Source organism: Podarcis liolepis (assembly GCF_965112155.1).
Source record: "Podarcis liolepis genome assembly, chromosome: 1".
Lineage (NCBI taxonomy): Eukaryota > Metazoa > Chordata > Lepidosauria > Squamata > Lacertidae > Podarcis > Podarcis liolepis.
Window position 1 is genome coordinate 37,489,082 of NC_139554.1, and position 23,273 is coordinate 37,512,354.

Here is a 23,273-nt window from a genome sequence, read left to right on the forward strand (position 1 = left end):
ATAGTAAAATGCCACTCACAAACTCTAGATCCAACCCATTGATTTATTCATAACATCTCATTTATATATTAATTTATTTAGTGTCTCTCTTTTAGGCAATAATCGTCTTCCAAAGGAATTCACAGCAATTAAAAAGGGCAATTACAAATAATTACAGTGCAACGTTACGAGGGAATTCTACCTGGGACAAAATTAAGACAGCCTTTCAATCAGAAACCTATAAGTAAGGGAGTGGAGGGGAAAGAATGAGGGGAGATTTCTTTATCAGGTCAAATGCCTCATTATCTTCTGCAGAGAATTCAAGTGACATATCAGCTCATTGGAGATGCCTCAGTCACCTGGGGTCTGAGTGGTTCCCCCTGCTTGTTTTCCACCTTTTTGTGCCACATCTTAACTTTCTAGAGTCCATGGGAGCTATTGGTTCTGTTGCTACATTGCTGCAGCCTACTCCCTGCTTGTTTGTACTGCCGCCTGGATTGCATAGGCAAAACCTGGTGGGTTTGAAGAATAAATTCTCCTTCTTTTGAGAACAGGGATGGTCCTGGCATTATTTGGTTCATTACAGTTCTACTGGTGCTTCTGGGTGCTGCCCGATTGGCACTGATCCATGGTAGGACCTCCTGGGTTGTGGCTTCCCATTTTTTGAATGCCCTGTTGTCTTCATTCTTAGCATTCAGGATGAAGTTGAAAACATTCCTCTTCTCCCAGCAGTTGTTAGTTGAAAGAGAACTGTCCCAGGCAACCTTGATATGTGAGGATAGGTGATTGTTTTTCTTTTATTTTATAAATCTTTAAAACAAATGTATTGTTTTACAATTTGCTGCCCTGGGCTCCTTTGGGAGCAAGGGTGGCATAGAAATCTAGAACTGTATCCAACATAGCACATTGTCAATGTTCCATCAGCACAAGCATCCCTGCTTGCACAATGGAACATTCTTCCCTTCTCTTCCCTCTGCATACTCCTCAATCTGTTCTAGGGGGTTCCCGACCATAATCTAGAGCAGATTTGGAAAGAGAACAGGGTGCACATAGGGATAGGAGTACAGGGAACGTCCTATTAGCACAGAAGTGGAAACAAGAGGAATTACCGACAAAGGAAGAATGGCAATTGAAGTTAATGGAGTATGTGGAAATGGCCAAAATAACGGGAAGAATCCGAGAACAGTGGGACCAGACGTTCATCAAGGACTGGACTAAATTTGTAAATTCTTTGAAAGACAATTGTAGTCAATCAAACACGTCGGTAGGATTGCAAGAAGCTTTGTAAGGAAAGGTATAAAAATCACTGCAGAGAAGAATAAGAAAATATGGTGCTTTGATGCTTTTGATTTGAAAGCAATGGTTAAGTAGTGAAAATGCAGAAATTTGAAATGAAAGATAGAAAATCATAAGGAAGGTTTGAAGGAAGTCATGGCCCTAAAAAGCCAAATTGCATAATATAAGAGGAGAGATTATAATGGAAAGCATCATTGTAAAATTAATAAAAATGATATGGGAAAAAGTACAGGGAACGTCCTGCTGCACAAGCAGAAATCCCGATGCATTAGTTGAATACCATAGTCAAAATAAAAAAATTCCTTCCAGTAGCACCTTAAAGACCAACTAAGTTAGTTCTTGGTATGAGCTTTGTGAAAACACAAAACAGAGAAACCAGTAGGAGAACACTTCAATCTCCCAGGACATTCTATACTAGATCTCAAAGTAGCTGTTTTACTACAAAGGAATTTCAGAAATAGACTGGAAAGAGAAGCTGCTGAATTGCAACTCATTACCAAACTTAAAACCATGGAGAGACTTGTTCTGAACAAAGACATTGGATTCTTATCTCATTATACATGACTAAGCCATTTTTCACCTTCTCACCCCTTGCCTTTTCCTGTAAGACCTATTGCAGTCGTTAAGAGTCGTCAACAGGCTCATCTCAGCTATCTGCCAATCTCCCATTCCCACCACCCATCTGAGTAATACCCCTCCCCACCTTCTCACTATATAGAAGGATCTGGCAACTTCTGTTTCAGTGTATCTGAAGAAGTGTGCATGCACACGAAAGCTCATACCAAGAACTAACTTAGTTGGTCTTTAAGGTGCTACTGGAAGGAATTTTTTTATTTTGACTATGGCAGACCAACACGGCTACCTATCTGTAACTTGAATACCATATAAATAGATATTTAATAAATTATATGGGGTTCGACTAGATGACTCTCAGGGTGCCTTCAAATGCTATGATTCTATGACACGTGGATGCTCTGTAGATAGTTTCTTAACATGGAGCTAAAACGTGGAGCTGAGGAACCATTTTAAAAAAGTTAGTATTCTACTGCTCAGCTGTTCAGGATTAGGGGACAGAATTCATACCCACTTTGCTCCTCATTCTCTACCAAACAACGGATCAGCAGGCTTTTAGCCTTTCTGAAAGGTACCTCTATACACCTCCACCAGATCTACACAGACTGTTTTGGTGCAGGGATTTCTGAATGAAATGCAAAGCTAGATTTATCAACATTACTTCTAGGTCTTGATCCCACCATTTCAAGTTCAAAAATAGAGACTTCATCTCCCAGACACCTCAACCACTCTTATTTAAATAAAAGAAAAGAAAGGAAGGGAAGGGAATGAATTCGACATTTGGGGGTTAGAATAGCCACCAGGTGGCACTCCTAAAGTTTATTAAAATAAACTTTAAAGAACTTGAAAGACTGGAGGGGGTGAGTACTGCATGTGATAATTAACTCACATGATTTGATAGAGCTTTGCTGTACAAGGCTGCAGACATTCCTTCCCAGTGTTCATTGTAGATTACAAAAGTCCAGCTGTGGGAATATTACATATGTTAGATTGACCTAAGCTTAATTTTTAAAGTTGAAGACAAGTTAAAATCAGCAGAGTTACATAATGAACGGGAATGATCACTTTAAACTAAAAGAAACACCTCTCTCTCTCTCTCTCTCTCTCTCTCTCTCTCTCTCTCATAACTGCAGATTATATAAACCAGAGAACAGCAAGGGAGAGGAATTGACACTTTCTTGGTCCTAGTTTTTAACATCCCTCTTAACCCGATAAGGTCTCATGGTTCACATTTTGGCCGGTACAGTTTTTGAAGGTAAAAATTTCAAGTCATGAGATTCTTGAGAAAACCTCTGGATAGTAGACTTCTCTAGTGGATGGACCCATTTTACAGTAGATGGAATTCAGTGGTCTAGTACAATTTATGTGCCTTGTGAATATTGCTGATTTCTTTGCCTTCTTTTGCTCTTTTTCTGGGTTTATATCTTGCTTCTCAACCACTAGATTCTCAAAGTGGCATCCAATTTTTTATACCTAGTTGCAGTGCTTTTTTTCTGGGGCACTGCAGGGGTACGCATACCCCAAAGATTTTGTGAATCTAATAGGAGAAGAAACTAAAAAAAATAAATCTTTTAGTTTCTTCTCTAGTGCAGTGAATCGTCAGTTCCATTGTTACGCCCAATGACAGCCTCATTTCCTGTCATGGTGTTTCCTGAGTCTCAGGTGGAATGAGAGTACCCCTAAACATTATTATTTTTAGGACAAAAAAGCACTGCCTAGTTGTAATGAGTTTTCCCAAATTCCATTACTTTGGACCTCAAATGGCTTATGGTACAGCCAGGGATGACTTGTCCCCTTTCACTACACACCCACACCCTGCCAAAGACTTGCTTACTGGGTTTGTGCAGCTGTGGTTTCTGGGTTCTGGTGATATATTGTGAGAGGTCTTTAAGATCTCACCAGAACCTGGAAGCCACTACTCCTTGATTCTATAGCAGCAGCATGAGACAGGCAGGGGGGCTCCCACCACAGGAGAAATGAGAAGAAGAAGAAGCCAACAGTTTGGCAGAAATCCCCATGGCCCCTTCTCCTCACTTCTTCAGCAGCAAGGGAGAGTGGGGTACTCATCAGGGCACCACTGCTTGGGATTCTGCTGCCCAAGGCAGCTGCCTCAGTTCACCTCATGGGCAGCCTGGCCCTGAGTGCAGCTTCTGTACCTTCCCTCCTGTATGTCTTGTAAGTTTCCCTCCATCACAATTTTGTAATGGTGAGGAACTTTTAAAAGCTTGAGGACCTGTTTCCCTGTGGCCAACCTTCTGGGCACCCTCCATGGGTAGATCAATGTGAGAAGAACAGCAGGTGTGAAACTTACGTTTTGTACCACATGATACAGTCCAGTCACACAAAGTCAGGGGTTTCTATACTCTCTTTCTCCCTCCCTCTCTCTCTCCAGCCTTTATCCAAGCAAGCAGAGGGCACTATCACAATTCAAGGTCACTTTCCAAAAGCCAGCAAAGAGGGCTTGGAGTGGGGATGGTGAGGGGCACTGCCTGGACAATGGCCTAGGAGAGTCCAGGGGGCAGAGAGAGGGGTCTGGAGTGTTGCATTTCTCACCCTGAGGTTTCCCACCTCTGAATTAAACAAAACTCACATTACCAGTTCCAAAACACTATTCCCAAGCATAGTTTCAGTGTCCCCAAACTGATGGTGATGGCCTTTTAGCTCTTCCAAACTGATTATACAGTCTCTGTAAAGCTCCACAATCATTCTCTTTAGCAAGGTTAATTCTTTGCCAAAAAGATTAGGGAGAAAGGAATTTGTAGCATAAGTGATTATGTTTCTCAATGGAGGCTTATATTGCTCACGAAGAAGCAATACCATGCCAATGATATATAAAAAAGATACTTTATTTCCATAGATAAAACCCAGAGCAAGTTGAAACCTTGATTATTGTTCTGGCAGCTTTCTCATGTGTATTTACTATACTATTAAAACCCAAGAGATCCTTCAGCCACATTACTGCCAGAAATTGTGAAATTAACTGTGTATATCCAAGGAAATTCTTCCTTCCTCTCAACAGTACATTAATTTTTCACCTTCTCCTTCTGAAACCAGCAGACTTTTGAACATTAATATTCTCAGTGCAACAAATCAACTTCGATTGCATGCTGTCTGTGTTGCCCTTCATCACAAACAGTAAGCTGGATTTTTGGCTGAGAGTATTTTAAGAGCTTTATGCTTTCCTTGTTTCTTTGCATCAGGGTAGGGATATAACCACTTTCACGAGTAACATAAAGGTCATCTTCAGACATCAGCAAAATGTGTGATGGCAGTATGGGGATACTGGACCACGTGTACCCCAACATCTCTGTTTATGCAGGCCCAACCTCCTCCATCCCCAACCTTTTTATGTTGACCAGGAATGTTGGGACTCCTAACCTAAGCACCTTAAGCTGAACATGTTTAGAAGTATCCTCACAATCAGAAACCCTGGAGAAACTTCTAAGCGTCTTCAACTAAATGCACTCAACACCTTTCAGTCCTTGGAGACGTTGTGGATAGAGCTTGCACACAGGCTTCCACAGGCCCTGCAGATACTTTATGCCCTCGTATGTCCTGCTTGCATGCTTCCCACAAACACCTAGTTGGCCACTGAGAACAGGATGCTGAGCTAGATGAGTCACTGGCTTGATCCAGCAGGACCCTCTTATGTTTTTATGGCAGAATGTGCCCAAAGAGGGCTCAAATATGAATTCTAAATGTGTATGAATTATCCAAACTTTGTCTTTGTTTGGAACTTGTTTGCACCATTCAATTTTGGGTACAGGAGTAAACAATCCATTAGAAAAAATCCAACCTCGATATCTGGATGAGGTCTTTCCCTCCAAAACATATGGCCAGCAAAGGGCCATTTGCATGCAGCCAGCACACAGTTGGGAGAAGTTCACTCCCCCCATTCACCCCCCAGTTTCCTTCCTACTTGAAGTTAACCCTGGGAGACATCTATAACATTTCCCCATGACTGAAGAGTTGGCAATGCACCCATGAGGAAATGGAATGGACACCCTTACAGCAACCAGCTCAAATTATTTCAAGGAGAAAAGAGGAAAAAGAGAATGTGCACAGACAACCCAATATAGGCCTTTGGCACCGTAGATCTCCATCAGCAATGACCAGAATTTCACCAGCAGGCACCATGGCAGCACCGTTATGGAGTGAGGACATTCAGGTTCAGATCTGGTGGAACACCCCAAAAAACTGGTACTGAATTCACAGTGGAATCAGGTGTTAAACAGGGTTGTGTTATTGCCCCATTCACTCTATTCATTTTTTTCATTGCCATGATCCTACACTTTGTTGAAGGGAAACTCCCCACTGGGGTAGAAATCATATATTGAGCAGATGGAAAGCTCTTCTGAGCAGGCTGAAAGCAAAGAGTAAGGTTACCGTAACTTCTGTCATAGAGCTTCAGTATGCTGATGACAACATAGTGTGTGCATGTTCAGAGGATGACCTCCAAACCATCCTAAATATCTTCGCAGAAGCTTACGAAAAGCTTGGCTTGTCACTCAACATCCATAAAACCAAAGTGCTGCACCAACAGGTACAAAATAACTCCTCTGCAATGCCACAAATACAACTCAATGGTGTAAAGTTTGAAAATGTTGATCACTTCTCCTACCTAGGCAGTTATCTTTCCACAAGGGTCAACACTGATGCCAAAATCCAGCATCGCCTGAGCTCTGCAAGTGCAACTTTCTCCCGATTGAAGTGCAGAGTGTTTGAGGACCGGGACATTCGCAGGGAAACCAAAATGCTTGTTTACAAAGCTATTGTACTACCAACCTTACTGTATGCTTGTGAAACATAGACCACTTACAAACACCATCTCCAACTTCTCAAAAGGTTCCATCAACAGTGTCTCCAAAAAATCTTACACATCAGTTGGGAAGACAGGTGAACTAATATCAGTGTACTGGATGAAGCAAAGATCATCAGTGTTGAAGCAGTGACACTGTGGAAGGACATGTGGGTCCAGAATTGGCCTCCACAGTCACTTACGGACTCATTGTTAAAACTATGTTTATGGAGGACAATCTTACTCGGCTACGAGTGATCACCGAAGAAGAAGACTGAATCAGTATGGAGGAAGAAAAGAATTAAATTGGTCACTAAGCCAAACAGCTGCATATTCCACATTGAACGGGTGTGTGTGTGTGTGTGTGTGTGTGTGGTATAGACAGAGTGTCAGGTGAATTGAATCTCTCCCCAATCCTGATCAGCCTTAGGCTGCCTCAGGGAGCTACTTTGTAAGTTTACTGCTATTTTGAAAAAAGAATACCATTGGGATTGTTGGTGCATGATTAAAACAGTGTTTGGGGCCACCCAGAATATTACAGATTATTTGTTCCCAATGGTAAGAGATGGGTTTTCTCCTCCCCACACAATGTTTTATTACAAGAATTTTGAATTTTCTGTGGTGGGTGTTGTAGCATTTATTGCTATCTATCTTGTTGCATTTTAGTTGCTTATTTTTATATTGTTGGTAGCCAGCTTGAAAGTCTTATGGGTTGCAAGGGCTAATGCTTTGTTTATTTATTTTATTGAAATATTTACCATCCACTTTCAAGGAGTACATCAAGGCAGTGTACAACATACAAAATATAATAACATCACTAAAAGTATCCATAAAAACATAATTAGAAGCATCAATAAAATATCAGCAGATATTGGCTGGTGAGAACAAGAAATTCATAGTGCAAAGGACTGTTTAATCAAGACAGTAACTTTAATACTTAAATTAACAAAGGAAGGCTGTAATCCTAAACATTCTTACTGAGGAGTAAATTAATTGAACAACACTGGAACTTTTGAAGAAATTTTCTTAGGATTATGTTGGAAGTAGGAATGGGGAAATCTGTTAGTTTCAGTTACTCTGTTTCTCATTTTTCCAAACTTACATTCAGTTCTCCACACTGCCGCATCAGCTTGAGATTTATTTATTTTTAGGTCCTCATGAAAATTCATCAGCAATTTGGGTGCTGATTTCTCCTTACATACACATTTATGTATGCAATTTTGCCCAATATTCTTGCAAAAGCAATTTCCCTGAATATAATGTATTTGTGCACATTCATTTCACTAATATATGCAACTGTGTGGATACTTTACCCTCATGTGTACATGTTTGCTTACTTGTCTGGAGAACTGCACAGCAAAATTCAGACAAATGTGGATTTTGAAGCATGGCTGTGTCTTGGTTCATCTATTGCTCTGGAGAGTGTGAATCAGGTAGGTTTGCCTTCAAGTGCTAACTGAATCAAATTTCTCCCCCATCTCTAGTTGCAGGTAAATGATTTATAGTGATCAATGGATGAGAGACTTCTCCACTGCCTATCTGCTTATGTAGATTTCAACATTTTCCCAAATGATTTCCTTGCATCTATTATCCAATGCTTTAAACTGTATTATGTATGATTTTTGAAATATTGAGCTATTCAAAATAGTTATATTTTGATATTTATTTAATATTTGAATGTTTATAAACAGCTTAATTTTTTAAAAAGAAATCATAGTAGTGTGCAACTGAGATATGTATCATGTGGTGTCTTATTTCACCATTTGCTAGATATTTTAGAGTGATGATTATATTTAAATCCCATATAATATTCCTTAAAGAATGAATAGCCAGGTTCGAGAACTGATGTTCTTTAAAGCCTATGTTAGCAACAGGATAACTTTCCTGAATATGACAGCAGATGGTAGATTGTGGATTTCAATGACCCCATATATTAATGCAAAAAACAACAACTAATTGAACAAGAAGACACCTAGGCTATTGCCCATCTCCTTCACATGATGGCTTTCTGTTTGTAAAGGGAGGCTTACTTTTTCAAAGAGGACTATTCAACAGCATAATCACCCACCTACAATATAAAATGGACCACTCCAGGAAAGCCATATCACATTATTCTGCTGCATGAGTAGGTCAACAATCATCCACCAAAGATTCCCTTTTTCTGTTTCCAAGCAGAAAACGTTGTGCATTATGAACGCTTTCCCAATCTGCATCTGTACTGGTATTGTTTTTAAGATGTGCTTATTGTTTAATCACTTTAGGTTTGCCACCATAGGCTCTTTTAGGAGAAAGGGCGGAATATGCACTTGATAAATAAATATTTCAACATAGAAGGCAATACTTGAAGTGCCTTGTGGATTCTGTTGCTTCGGTAACAGGATATTCAGGAAGAATCCATAACCACTCATCACTAGTCAATCCTTATATTCACTGTCTGAATGCAGAATAGTATATACTATTTTATGAAAGCTGCTCCTGCCCACTGCCATGCTCTGCAATGAGTGAAGTGATGTGTATCTAACTTGCACAACTGTTTCTGTCTACTTATGCTTTTTTTACATGGTGAATTGGCTGACTTGGCATTGATGCTGATCTGTAGATACCCTGAGAAAATCACATATTCAGTTCACTGTACATCCAATGAAATGTTGGCCTGATCCGTCATATCACAGATGCACCAAATCCTGGTTGTCCTTCAGATGATATAGAACAAAGTTTTAATATAAGGATTTATTTACAAATATATGCTGGATGAGCATATGATGGATATGATTAGAGTATTCACACTCCAGAAGATCTTGCTGCCCTATTAGGCTTAAAGTGATGTGACTTCCATTCAGGTGAGGAAGGGGTGGTCAGCCCCCTGCTTCTGGAAGCACCACTAGCTAGTTGTTTCTATGGCAACATGCCTATATATGACCAACCTTTTAGGCATGTAAAAAGGATGCTCAACAAACTTGGCTAGGCCCATTCACTTAACAAAAAGACTGGTCAGCTGCAGCAGTTTCTTCTACAATTGAACCACATCTTACAGATATATATAAAACCACAGACTTGGGAGGGACCCAATGTTGACATCCAATCACACAAACCCAATCCTATAACAATAGAGCAAGCTGACCATATATTTCCAATCAGAAAAAAATAATGTATTTCATCAAGCTACAAGCATTTCTTCTTCTTCTTCTTCTTCTTCTTCTTCTTCTTCTTCTTCTTCTTCTTTAAAAAAATGCAAAATTGGTAATCTGATCTTGATTGGTAACCTTTGAAATGTAGTGAAGTGCCATTCGCAGAAGATGAAAAATGATTCCACAGCTTGCAGGGTTGTATAGAACCGCAAAGTGACATAAATGTGTTCTTCACTGTGTTCTGAGATGTCATTTATCTCCATTTTCAATATTCAAAACCAGTTCTAATAGGTTATTCAGTTCTTCTCTTATTGATAGCTCTTCTCAAAAGCTGGTTCCCATGATGTTAGTAGTTCTAGTATAATAGGGGCATTATGCATGAAGTATTAGATTTTCTCCCCCAATCATGTATAAATCAAAGGACCTCCAGTGTAAGTACGGAAAGTCATTTCACATCTAAATGAGATGGACTTTTGGAAATCAGTGTTCCTATAGATTATATACTAGCTAATGACCCTAATAGGACAGACAGGTAGTGTTATCAAACCACTGACAGGTTAAGGGAAGTGCACCAGATAGGTTCATTTAAATCAAGTAAAGAAAGTAGTTCATCCCATGAATGTTTTAAATGAAGTGATTCCATATAGATTTTTTCAGTGTTCAGAAGAAATGTGTATAAGCTATATTTTTAAAAGAATCAACTGTGTCCTATTTAAGATCTATCCAAAATTCAACTTACGATTCATCACTGCTATGAGCTTGTTGTATAATAAGATGTTAAAGCATTTCCAATATATGGTTCCATGGGTTTTTCATTTATTCATCGTCTTCATTATGACTAATCCCTGTGATCAGTATTTTAGTCAAGTGAATAAACAGCAAAATTATACTGTGCTGTGTCATGAAAATGGTGTCTCTGCATACAAGACAAATGAAAAGAACTTCTGTACATTCAGCAGAATCTGTGAATAAATAATAGAACAGAAAGTACAAACTGGGCTTCTGGAAACCAATGATCCTAATCTAACTAGTATTGTTTAGATCAGGGTCACTGATTCCGGAAGCTAACTTTTCAATAGTATGCTAAATGATGACACATCTGTGGGCCTCACACTATCTGTCTGTCCTACAGATGGTTCATTAACTAGGGTATTTTCTATAAGGCACACTTGTAGAGACTGTGAGTGTCATCGTCGAATTACACTGTTGATGATCCTGCATTCCTGTCACCCTCTTCATTTTACTTTCTACTTCTCTCTCTGTTGGCACATTTATCTTGGTGTCATTGGCTGACCTGCTCTGGTTTCAAAGCAGGCCTGTGTTGCTTTTGCAGGAGAATAGTTTTTCAGCCTCTATCCTATAACATAAGTATCATGTCCAGAAGCCACTGGAGCTGTTGGAGAAATTTAAAAATGGGGTCCTAGACTGGAGGAATCCTTTCCAGAAACCCAAGTGAAAAAATAGGCCTTTATTGAAATATAAATGTGCAAAGGGACAGCCTCAAAAATAAGGAGGAGGCAAACAACCACACCCAAAGCAGTGTTTTTAATACCCTTCCATATTACATATGTGATTTCTATTCACCAGTCAAAGGATTCCAGCAATCTTAACAATTTCAACCCAGTGTGAATTTCACCCTGAACCCATCCAAATCGGTTGGCTCTTCGGATCAGCCCTCATCGTAATAATCATGTGATTACATATAATCATTTTTCAATGTATTTCTTTAGTTAGACTTTCACTAATTTTCCTATTCATTAAATGTCTTCCAATATCCTCTGTCTTCTTTCTACAAAACAATTCAATATTAAGCACAATCACTATGCCTAGCCGATTCTCTTTTCATGCATACAGTGGCTACCATAGATTCCAACAGTTCATTCTTTTTAGCCTTTTCCATAGTCAGGAATGGGGAAGTCCTATTAGGTCCTTGGAAGATGCCTCTGTAGCACTATGCAGATATTTTCAGATTTTGTTTATATCAACTCTGGACCAATGTTGCACATACTATCTAGGTGAACCTTTGCCCTCACACCCACACCCAATATTGCTGAATTACAACTCCCATCAGTTCCAGCAAGCACAACTAATGGCCAGGAATGATGAGAGTTGCATTGCAGAGGATTGGACTAGATAACCCTCAGGGTGCCTTGCAACTATACAGTTTTATGAGTCTAGGGTTGATGCACACAACAGTTAATAACATCTGTGCAGGGGTTATGAATGGGGGAAATGAATATGTTCTGATTTCTTTCTTTAGTTTTTGGATCATGTTTCAGGTTCATCTACTATTCCTTATTTCTAGGCAATAACTGTGCTACTTTAAACTTCTAAAAAGGCATACTTTTTGCCTATTCTAAAGATTTCTTAAGCCTAGTTTTAGAATGAGGTACTCCTGGGAATCATACTTATATGACTGTGCAACTGACCCCTTTTAAAAATTCATATGTTATTGTAAAATTTCTCCACATGCAATAGAAGACAGAGCTCTTACTGGGTCACAAACTTTTCCCCCTCCTGCTTTTTAATTCCGATGAGATTTCTTAAACATATTTGCAAGCATTTAAAGATTCTGCGAAGGAAATTAAACTTGTACCTGTTGATGTGCATTATTTTTTTTGCGCCGATGAAGGTAATATTCCTTCCAAAAAGAGAATAAAATGTACTTTCCTATCTAAAATCAATATTAAACTTGTTTAAAGAAATAACAGCCCAAAACAGTATGCAAACCTTGTAAAATCAATTTTCCTTCTATGCCACTGAGTAGATACAGTCTTTTGTAAATAGCACGAGTTGCCCTACAGTTAGTTGGGCTATATAACACAAAATTGAAGTCATTTTAGCACCAGTCTCATTACTGCAGCTGCATAGCTATGAAGATAAACAATGTTTTTAAAACTGTATTTTTTATACTAATGAAATTTTGTAGGTAGATTAAGGCCCTGAATGGGTTTGAGCAAAATACCATTTGAAATCTCTTCTAGAAATGGAAATACAGATTATCAAGTCTAATGGTCACATTTTAAATCCCCAAAGTATCAATCCACAAGGTAAAGGCTTTGCCACAAACTTAGAACAGCAAAATATAAAAGGACTGCATAAATACGCCTTTCTGGTTTACCACATTCTAGGTTGAGAGCCATACGAACCCAAGAGCCATAACTCATTTGATTCAGAATACACCTATTCATATCAGTTGACTGCTTAGTAGCCTAGGGGATTGATTCTCAGGGTGCAAGAGGTCGTGGGTTTAAAACCACAGGTATGCCCAGCCAGTTGAACTGATGAGGAAAAATAAGTCTATAACTTGGAGACTTTGGAGAGGTGTCACAGCTCAATTCATTAAGAGGGTCCCAAATTCAGTTTCTGGCACTTACATGGCTTGAGGCCTATGCATTTGAAGGACCATCCCTGTCAACCCATGGATTATGATTGAGAGGACCTACTTGGAGTTCCATTTTCAGCTGTAGTTCACGGTGTAACAATGCCAAGCAGAGCCTTCTCTGTTATGACACCCCAGGTGTGGCATTCTCTTTACTAGGGACTCAGCTACACCGCTGCAAATAAAACGTTTTAAATGTGTTGTAAAGTGCAATGTGACAGTAGATGGCGACAGTGAGCTATGCAAAATTCTATGTATTTTTCAAAACGTTCATTTTCATAGCTTTTTAAAAATATGTGTGTAGATTCTACCATGGAGTCCTGCACAGTTCTTAATTGTCAGGTCAAAATGTATATTTTTCTTTAGTCCTAAGGGCAATCCAATCCAAATCTTTATTACGGTCCTAGACCAGCATAAGATAAAGGCATGTGAAGAGTCACACTTTTGTTCTGGGATTCCTGTTCTATAAAGATGTAGAATCATAATATTCTGATATTCTTTTTTTGTGCTACACTTTAGTGGACTGTTGTTTACAGCCTTCAGGTTGATATGTGGGTTATAAATTTGCTTTCCATTCAAAGCAGACGGGGAGAACATGTGCCTTTCCAGATGTTGTTGGACTACAGCTCCCATAATCCCTGGTGATGCTGATGGGCACAGGAGTCCAACCACATCTGGGGGGATGGCACAAGTTCTTCATCTGCCATAGACCAATGGATACTTTCTGAAGAAGGATGGCAACAAATCATCATCATTATATAATATTTATGCTTTGGCTGCAATCCTAGGTACATTTGCATTGAAGTAAACCTACAGACGCGGGTGGGGACGCGGGTGGCGCTGTGGGTAAAACCTCAGTGCCTAGGACTTGCCAATCGCATGGTCGGTGGTTCGAATCCCCGCGGCGGGGTGAGCTCCTGGCGTTCGGTCCCAGCTCCTGCCCACCTAGCAGTTCGAAAGCACCCCTAAGTGCAAGTAGACAAATAGGTACCACTTGATAGCGGGAAGGTAAACAGCGTTTCCGTGCACTGCGCTGGTGCTGGCTCGCCAGGGCAGCTTCGTCACGCTGGCCACGTGACCCAGAAGTGTCTTCAGACAGCGCTGGCCCCCGGCCTCTTAAGTGAGATGAGCGCACAACCCTAGAGTCGGACACGACTGGCCTGTACGGGCAGGGGTACCTTTACTTTTTTAAACCTACAGAATACAGCAGGACTTATTTCTGAATAAATATATGTGGGATTGCTGTGTTAAAAGACTTTCTCCTCCTAAGAAAACAGGAAGATTAGATCAATTTAATCACACAGTGGAGCCTCTGAGTTCCTTAGTCTTAAAGCAGCTCTTGCAGTGCTCAACAACAGACTCCCCAGACTTGGGATTGGCTGCCAACACTGCATGAGAGTTGCAGTCCAAAAAGAGCTTAAGTCCTATTTGCATATGAGGAAATGTTTATTTGTGACTAGATCTATCTTTGAATCTTAAGTATAAAAGACAAAAAGAAGGAATCACTGAAAGGCATCACTAAAAGGAAGTAATCACTCAAGGAATTTTGCCATTGATAAAGAAGATTCCTGATCCTCTGGATATACTAAACAAGAGCCTGTGAAATCCTCTCTGATCAGTTTCCTTTCCTTCTAAGACCAAAATGGAGCAGGGAATCCTTTCCCAATACTTCCAGAACTAGAACACAGTGTCTTCACATCTAGCTTTTCTGTAGTGTATTACTTCAGGAACCAGGATCTGCCAGGAAGTCACTTAACAAATTACTTTTCCATAAAGCCATTTTAACCTAATTCTTTTGTCAAGCTTAGGTGACTTGAACTAGGCAATAAGCCAAGTTGCATGTTAGCATCAACTGGGGAAAAAAAACCCACAGTACTGTTAATATTGTTAAGCTTGTGAGATACAAAACTTTGTGATAATGGATTTACAGAGATGCCAGGTAGTGGCTGTTATTTTAAATGCCACTCTCTACAAAGAAGCTGGTTCTGATCAGGATCAAATACCGGAATCACATTCATTCTACATCTCAAGGAAGGAAAGAAACCCTCTTTTAATGCACCAAGAACATTTAAAACTCTCACAGTTAAAAACACTGATATATTGTAGAGTAGTGGCTATAAAGGAAACATACAAGATCCATGTCATTCCCCTTAATGTCAGTGCTTACAGTGTTTAGGAATCCTCACCCCCCACGCCCGGTTTCTATTAGTTAGGCTGTCATCTCTTATGCCGATGTTTTTGCACTACTTCAGTTGCCATTGAGCATTTCAGCCCACAGATTACTCTTTATTAGCTCTGCTTCCAACATGAATGTGTGCATTCGGAGGACCAGTGTGTATACACTGAAAATTGTATCTTATGTAAGAAATGAAACATTGCAAAGAAAACTATGAATATATAGGGGGCCAAAAATACCAAAACAGGCTGATGTGTAGTATCAAGAATACACACAGATCATCTGATAACTGCTATGTGTTTAGATGAATGAAACTTTTTTTCGCAAGAGCAGTGATTGAAGTTTAATAGCTATAGCTTCACTGGGATTAGGGATCACCGTTAGAACGCGTTGGTGGGGAAACAACCAGAGGAACATTAGATGAAAAATCTCCTCTTCCATTCAGCTGAAGTGAAAGATAAGGAAAATAGAACCTGGCCTTAGGTCACAGTTAACTTTCTAGAATCCCTTTGTGGTTTTATTAATGGTTTTATTAGGGAACCCAGATTGCTGACGACCATAGATGCCACAGATAGCTGTGATTCGTTGCTCCCAGTGCAAAAACCACATATTCTTTGTTGCAGATAAATGCCATGAATAGGCAGAGTGTTTCGGAGTACTAATTGTCGGATCCACTCCAAGCATTGTGATTGGATGCACAAGAAAATGCCTGCTTAAGCAACTGGAAGAGGCAGGTTGCAGAAACCACAAAAGCTGGGTGATGGCATCACCACTAGAAGCCCTTCATTACTACCCCACTATTGGCTGCAGCAGCCATTCTGTTTAACCTCTCAGTCTGGCAAAGCCTAGGATTTCCCAGTGAGTACATCATTATTAGCCTATAACATCAGTTATCAGGTATCAGTATAACATCAGGCCATATACATCATTCTTGGCTTGTTATACCATGGGGCGATGAATCACATTACCCCTCCACGCCCTGCAATGCCAACTTAATTTCCCTATTGACTTTCTTCCTAGCCCTATTAATACCCCTAGGGCCCCCTTCACAGCACAAACACTCTTAAGATAAGAGTATATAAATGATTTTTATTACTGCACATATATGCTATAACATCCCCCCTCCATTTCTGATTAGATTGTTGATCCTAGTTTGAATGGAAAGCACAGTTAGGCGCCAAATTAGGTGATACTTAAAATGTGTGATTACATTTATTTTTCCCTATTATAAAAAAGCAGCAGCTCTTTGGGGTGGGGGTGAATATACGGATTCGAACAATGAGATGAGGGAGGGGTTTTTACCCTTTCCAGATGAAGCGCATCAACCTTCCTGGCCAATATTTCATAATATAGGGAATTCATCTCCGGCGGCAATAAGGAACCTTGAGGGAGCTATTACAACAGCAGCAGCAACCCCCATACTGCAGTTTCAGGCTGCATCAGGGCTTCCAGGGCTGCTAAAAAATAATAATCAAAACTATACTTACAAATACTGTATATATCAGATAGCCTGTGTAGAATGGGCAACAACTTAGACTGGCATTGCAAAAACCACTTATCTTCTTTCCTGGGCAAGCATATAAGAACATATATTTATTTGTTAAAATAAACCATTTTGCAAAACCCTTGGAAGGACTTAACAGCCAACACAAACATTTGGGTTGCTTGAACATACCTAGACAATATGAGACAATATGGCAAAGATTTGGGTCCTATTGGATGCCTTTAGAAGAACAAAAGCTAGCAAAACTCAGGTCATTAAAAATGCAAAATGCAGCAAACAGAATTCAGGAAAACTGTGAAGAAACAGGAAAGGAATAATCTAGTGACCCTGGCATTAAGATCAACAGAAGAAAAACATTGTTGTCATAAAGACCACTCTCATTTCTTTATGGTCTTCAATATTGTTTTCTCTTTGCTGTATTTCTCTGTCTGTAAACTAATGTAACCACAGTGACTCCTTTTAGTAGCATCATCACAGATATGAAGCAGACTCTCAACTGCAGGTTAGGCGTTAGGGTCCAGGGACCTGTGTAATTCACTCTTGTAACCAAGCTTCAGTAGAGTTTGATTAGTGAAGAAGAGGAATGTTTTTAAGGGGGCAGTTTTATAGTCACATTGTTCCATCCTTGCCCAGATGTACACTTAGACTGACAGGGAATGTGCCCCCTGTGTAGCTTTTTCCTTCTTCTCTTGTTTACAACGTCAACAAGATTATTACCGAGTTCTGCAGTGATTTACTGTACGTTGTTGGCGAAGTAGCAGGAAGCCTTTTCAGCACTCTACATTGTACAATAAGAATATTTATGGAAGGACCCTCTGATTTTCCCAGGCATGCCTGTAATGAGTTCTCACAGCTAAACCGAAGGCCTAGTCTTGGGATCCACAGTGCTATCGAGTAAATGGACAGGGCAGGGCACAGCGTCTATCACACTGACAGAATATTGCTTGTCTTCTTCTACCAGAGAAATTATTCATGCACAACAGAATGGGTGAGCTACACTATGCAAGACCCAGCCATCCCCAGCATATGTGGTGTTCGCTCGCTCGTTCACTCACTCACATATTTGATTAATAAACTACTCTGTGCTAAAAAGCTCTGAATGGCTTGTGCAAATATTCAATATTTTGCATTGAAAAGGAGAGAGAAAATGCAGAATGGCACGACATTATTCTACAACACAGTAATAAGTATGGATGAGACATGTCTTGAGTATAAAGTTCCTACCACCACAATGCCACTTAGACCAGAACAAGCATAAGTGGGAATTTGAACCCTGGTCTCCCAGTTCCTAGTCCAGTACTCTAACCACTACACTGCATTGGCTCTACTACCGACTTGCGATTCATCTCCAACCAACACAATATTGTATCAATATCAATACTGTATGCCTCTAAATATCAGTTGCAGAGGATTACAAATGCCGAGAGTGCTACTGTGCTCCTATCCTGCTTGCTGGCCACTGTGAGAACACAGCACTGGACTAGACTGATTTTTGGCCTGATCCAGGAGGTTCCTTCTTGTCAATCCCTGGGACAAATATGATCAGGACAAGTTTCTTTCCAGTCTCTTAAAGGAGTCAATGAAGTTGGACATAGTTAATAATATGGAGAATTCTAGGCGTAGGTTCAATAGCACCTAAGTAATCCCATGAGAAACAAGAACAGAAGTCATTTATTACGATTAGGGTGCTATTCTTTCTAATGATTTATTATTGCACACCCCTTTTTGCAGGGAGGAAGGTTAGGGAAACTGTACCTCTGACAGAACTTTAAAAATGTCCAATGAAATTTGACACATAAGTTGAAATATATTGCACCTGAATGAATGAAAGAAAAGTCCAAGGAAGCGGTGATCTGGATGGAGTGAAGATTGACCAGACTTGATGGTGATTGCCCCTTCCTCAAAACAGGAAAAGTAAAAAGAAAAAAAATCATTAAGTAAAAACTAAAAAGAAATAAAATTGGTATTGTATGAGTTGGCCCTTTTTGAATCAAAATACAAGATCTGGCTAAGCCAAAATAGGACTGGTTGACTGTCACCTAAAATGAAAAAGGTTACAGACCAGTTTTAAAACAAATACTTAAAGGGAAGCGGATGTTTGCCAAGGAACACTAATTCAAGATGACTCATTCATTTACAATGCTGCCATAAACACTCCGTGTCTCGGAATGAGGACGGGCCAGAATTAGATAATTTATATATGGAAACTATTGAGAAGTGATAAAATCAATTAAAGCATCTAAATAAAAAAACAAAAACTTGGCCCATTTGGACTTCTCCTTACAGACCAGACCCTCTTTGAGCATGCCTGCCATTGATTCAGCATTATGTTGCTCTAACGGGGTGAGAAATGTGATAGATGATTAACATTGTGATTGTTATATTTTAACTGTGGTTTTATTGTATTAAAGTCTATTGTATTAAATGCTCTGCTTTGAGAATTTGTATGAAAAGCAGATTGCAATTTTTCTGAATGAACAAATAGTGAAAACCCAACTACCTGGTAAAGGATGTGAGGAAAACTCCCTGCGGTTTTAATGGAGATGCTAGTAGATGAAAAACAACTAAGGATGGCATTGAGGTATACAGCTAAGCCTATCTGTTTATTATTTACTTATTGCATTAATAGCCAGCCTCTTTTCTCCAAGGAGGTGTGACCCGCTCCTCACTGAATCCCAACAACACCCTGTGAGGTAGGCCAAGCTGAGAGGTGGTGGACTGGCCCAAGGTCACCCAGTTAGCTTCATGGCCGAGGGAGGATTTGAATCCTGGTCTTCCAGGTCCCACTGCACCACACTGGCTCTCAAACAATGCACTGTCCAAACTTTTTTCAAAGAGGGCCAGATTTGATGAAGTGAAGGGCCGTGGGGTCCGACCAAAGGGCCAACCATAGTTGTTGACCTGTTTTTAGGGTTGAAGTTGTTGACTTTTTAAAGGATTTTAGCCCAGGAAATAAACTGCCACAGGGGCAGATGATTAAACCAACTGATGGGCCAGATTATGCCCCCGAAAAACAGACTTTGGACATGCCTGCCTTAGTACCAACACACAGGCATGAGGACTCTTGGAGGGGAGATCATGGTTGCTGCACTCCTCCCACTGTCCTGCTGCTGTGAGTTAAGCCAGAGTGCAGTCTTCAGGAGCCTGCACACTCACATATTCAAACTAAGCCAGGTGTGGCTTAGCATTACATGAACCAACTCCCTGAGAGGTAAAATAGAAATGTCCGGTGAAACCCCATCTTTCTTCTTCAAAGGAAAACCCTCTTACAAAAGATTTCTGGACTGGATGGACATGCCAATTGTCCAGCAGGTTCTTTTTATATTCTTATAATGACATTCCTATGCTTTGAATTTTTTGTTTGGACAATATGGGTAGTATTTGCATTTGGTAGTATTTTAAATTGATTTTAATTTTTTTTGTTCCAAAATCAGCAATCCGTTAATCACTTCTCTCGGTCTTCCTTCAAATTCTTGCTTTTCCGTTAAGTCTTAACTCTTTCCCAAAGCAACACTTCCATGAAGCCTAAGTTCACACAAGTGGATTTGCTCACTTTCATTCCATGGCACTCTTGCCTCTTCATTTCCTCCCAGCCTGTTCCCACTTTGCTGAATCCCCATGTTGTAAAACTTCTCCTTCTGCACAGTTCAGGGATAGCCAATGAAAATGCCCTCTACACAGATGGTGTGGACCACAGTGTTAATCAACCTTGACCATTAGCCATGCTGGCTGGGGCTGATGGGAATTGTAGTTCAAAATAGCTGTAGGGCCCCACATTGACTACCCTGGCTTAGGCTAATGCTTTGTGGACAGCTGTGTGCTATATAACATAACAACTCCACTGGCTCTGATTCTGTATGGCATCACATTCTTACTGCACGCAAACACAGGAGAGGTTAAACTTTCATCCCTGTACATGATCTTAGTTGCAAATAATAGAAGCAGAGGGAGGAGAGAATGCAGGGAATTAAGGGGCATACAGTCAGCTGTGATTTATACTGATATAAATTAGTGCTGCTCACTTGACTTGAGAAGAGATATGATAATTTTCTTCAGCTCTGATCTATTTTTCCTTAGTCAGAGAAATTCTTTTCCTATGAATAACTAAACCATTCTCAATTACTCACCTCCTTTCCTCCTTCTTTCCCTCCTCCCCCAAACATTTCCTGGGTATAAAGTGTCAAATGTGCAACCGCAGACACAAAGCAATCTGCATATAAATGAAGCCATCCTATGTACTCTTTCACTTGGCTTTATGGGAGGTTAAATCCTTCCTATACATTCTTTGGAAGTGATTGCAACAACCCTAATGCAATCACAGATGGGTAGGTGCTAGCAGATTCATTCCCCTTTTATATTTCATTAGAAACAGTGCTTATAAGCTCGGCAAATTCCACCCTTTCATCTGCGGGCCTTGTTTTTTGAATGTCACAATTTAAAGGTATCTTATCCTATGGGACAGCAGCTATCTATAATATATTAGCAGAAAATTCTACCTGTTCCCCCACCCCACTCCAGCTTAAAGATCTGAATATGCTTACCCAGTGCTATTTTTTTTCTAGAAAAAGACGTACCGGAAGTCACCATGAACACCTCCCTTGTTCTCTTAGAATGGCAATGGCACCCATGTGAGTTCTGGTGAGTTCCGGCTGAAAAAAGCCCGATGCTAACCTGATCTGTATCCACAAAGAAAACAATTTAAATATTGACATCCAAACTCCAGCACTTTTTTCTCTAATACAAAAGACAGTCCTGGTCACCACTTTCGATGGCTTTAAAAGCAGATTAGACATGTTCATGGAAGATAATCTACTAACCCTGACAGTCATGTTCTGCCTACACTGTTGGAGGCAGCATCATGAGCGTAGCAGGGATTTGCCATATTTTTTGCTCTATAAGACTCACTTTTTCCCTCCTAAAAAGTAAGGGGAAATGTGTGTGCATCTTATGGAGCGAATGCAGGCTGCGCAGCTATCCCAGAAGCCAGAACAGCAAGAGGGATTGCTGCTTTCACTGAGCAGCGATCCCTCTTGCTGTTCTGGCTTTTGAGATTCAGAATATTTTTTTTCTTGTTTTCCTCCTCCAAAAATTTGGTGCGTCTTGTGGTCTGGTGCGTCTTATAGAGCGAAAAATACGGTATATGGGAGTGGGCAGGCTTTATTTTGTCCATGGAGTTTTCTTGGCAGGGATACTGGAGTGGCTTGCCGGTTCCTGCTCCAGGTGGATCACGTTTGGTCAAAACTCTCCACTATGACCTGTCCATCTTGGGTGGCCCTGCATGGCATAGCTCATAGCTTCTCTGAGTTATTCAAGCCCCTTCGCCACAGCAAGGCAGCGATCCATGAAAGAGTGATGAGCTGGACCATAAAGAAGGCTGATCGCTGAAGAATTGATGCTTTTGAATTATGGTGCCGGAGGAGACGCTTGAGAGTCCCATGGAATGCAAGAAGATCAAACCTCTCCATTCTGAAGGAAATCAGCCCTGAGTGCTCACTGGAAGGACAGATCCTGAAGCTGAGGCTGCAATACTTTGGCCACCTCATGAGAAGAGAAGATTCCCTGGAAAAGTCCCTATGTTGGGAAAGATGGGGGGCACAAGGAGAAGGGGATGATAGAGGACAAGATGGTTGGACAGTGTTCTTGAAGCTACCAGCATGAGTTTGACCAAACTGTGGGAGGCAGTGGAAGACAGGAGTGCCTGGCGTGCTCTGGTCCATGGGGTCACGAAGAGTCGGACACGACTAAACAACTAAACAACAACAAGGCTTTAATTTGGGGGAGGGGCAGAACCGAGTTATCTGTGACGGTATTGATCAGTTACTTAAGTTATATATATATATATATATATATATATATATATATATATATATATATATATGCAGGTTTTGGTGTCTTCGGGTGTCTTCCCGTGTAAGAGTTGGGGTGTCTAGGCGACGTTTCGACGAGGTCTCACTCGTCATCTTCAGGCTGGTGCTTTCGGCTTCTTGTTACTGGAACAGAGCAGGATCTCAGTGTTTGAGTTCCTATAAATACTGTTGAGGGGGTGTGGTGTATAGCCTCCAACGTTCTGGGCAGAGAGGAAGTTCACAGGTTAGTGTGCCTTTTCTTCTTTTGTTCTTTAATTACTTGAGGGATATCTTGAGTGATTTCTTGAGTGATATTCTGAGTACCACTTAGGTGGGTCATTAAGTGTGGATTAGTTGCTAAAGCTTTCGTGTCTTGACCTCTTGAGCTTGTGAAGAGTTTTTCTGAGAAGATGGCTGTACTGCACTTAGTTGTGCTCTGGCTTGGCTTCGTGTATAGGGGCGAGCTGTGGTTTTGTGCCCTGTGCCAGCCAGATCTGTGTAGGGATTGCAGGGGGGTGCAGCATCCGGAGGTGCCACTATGGTTTGGCTACTGGATGGAGTCTGTAATTTATCTGTGGAGAGTCTTTGGGT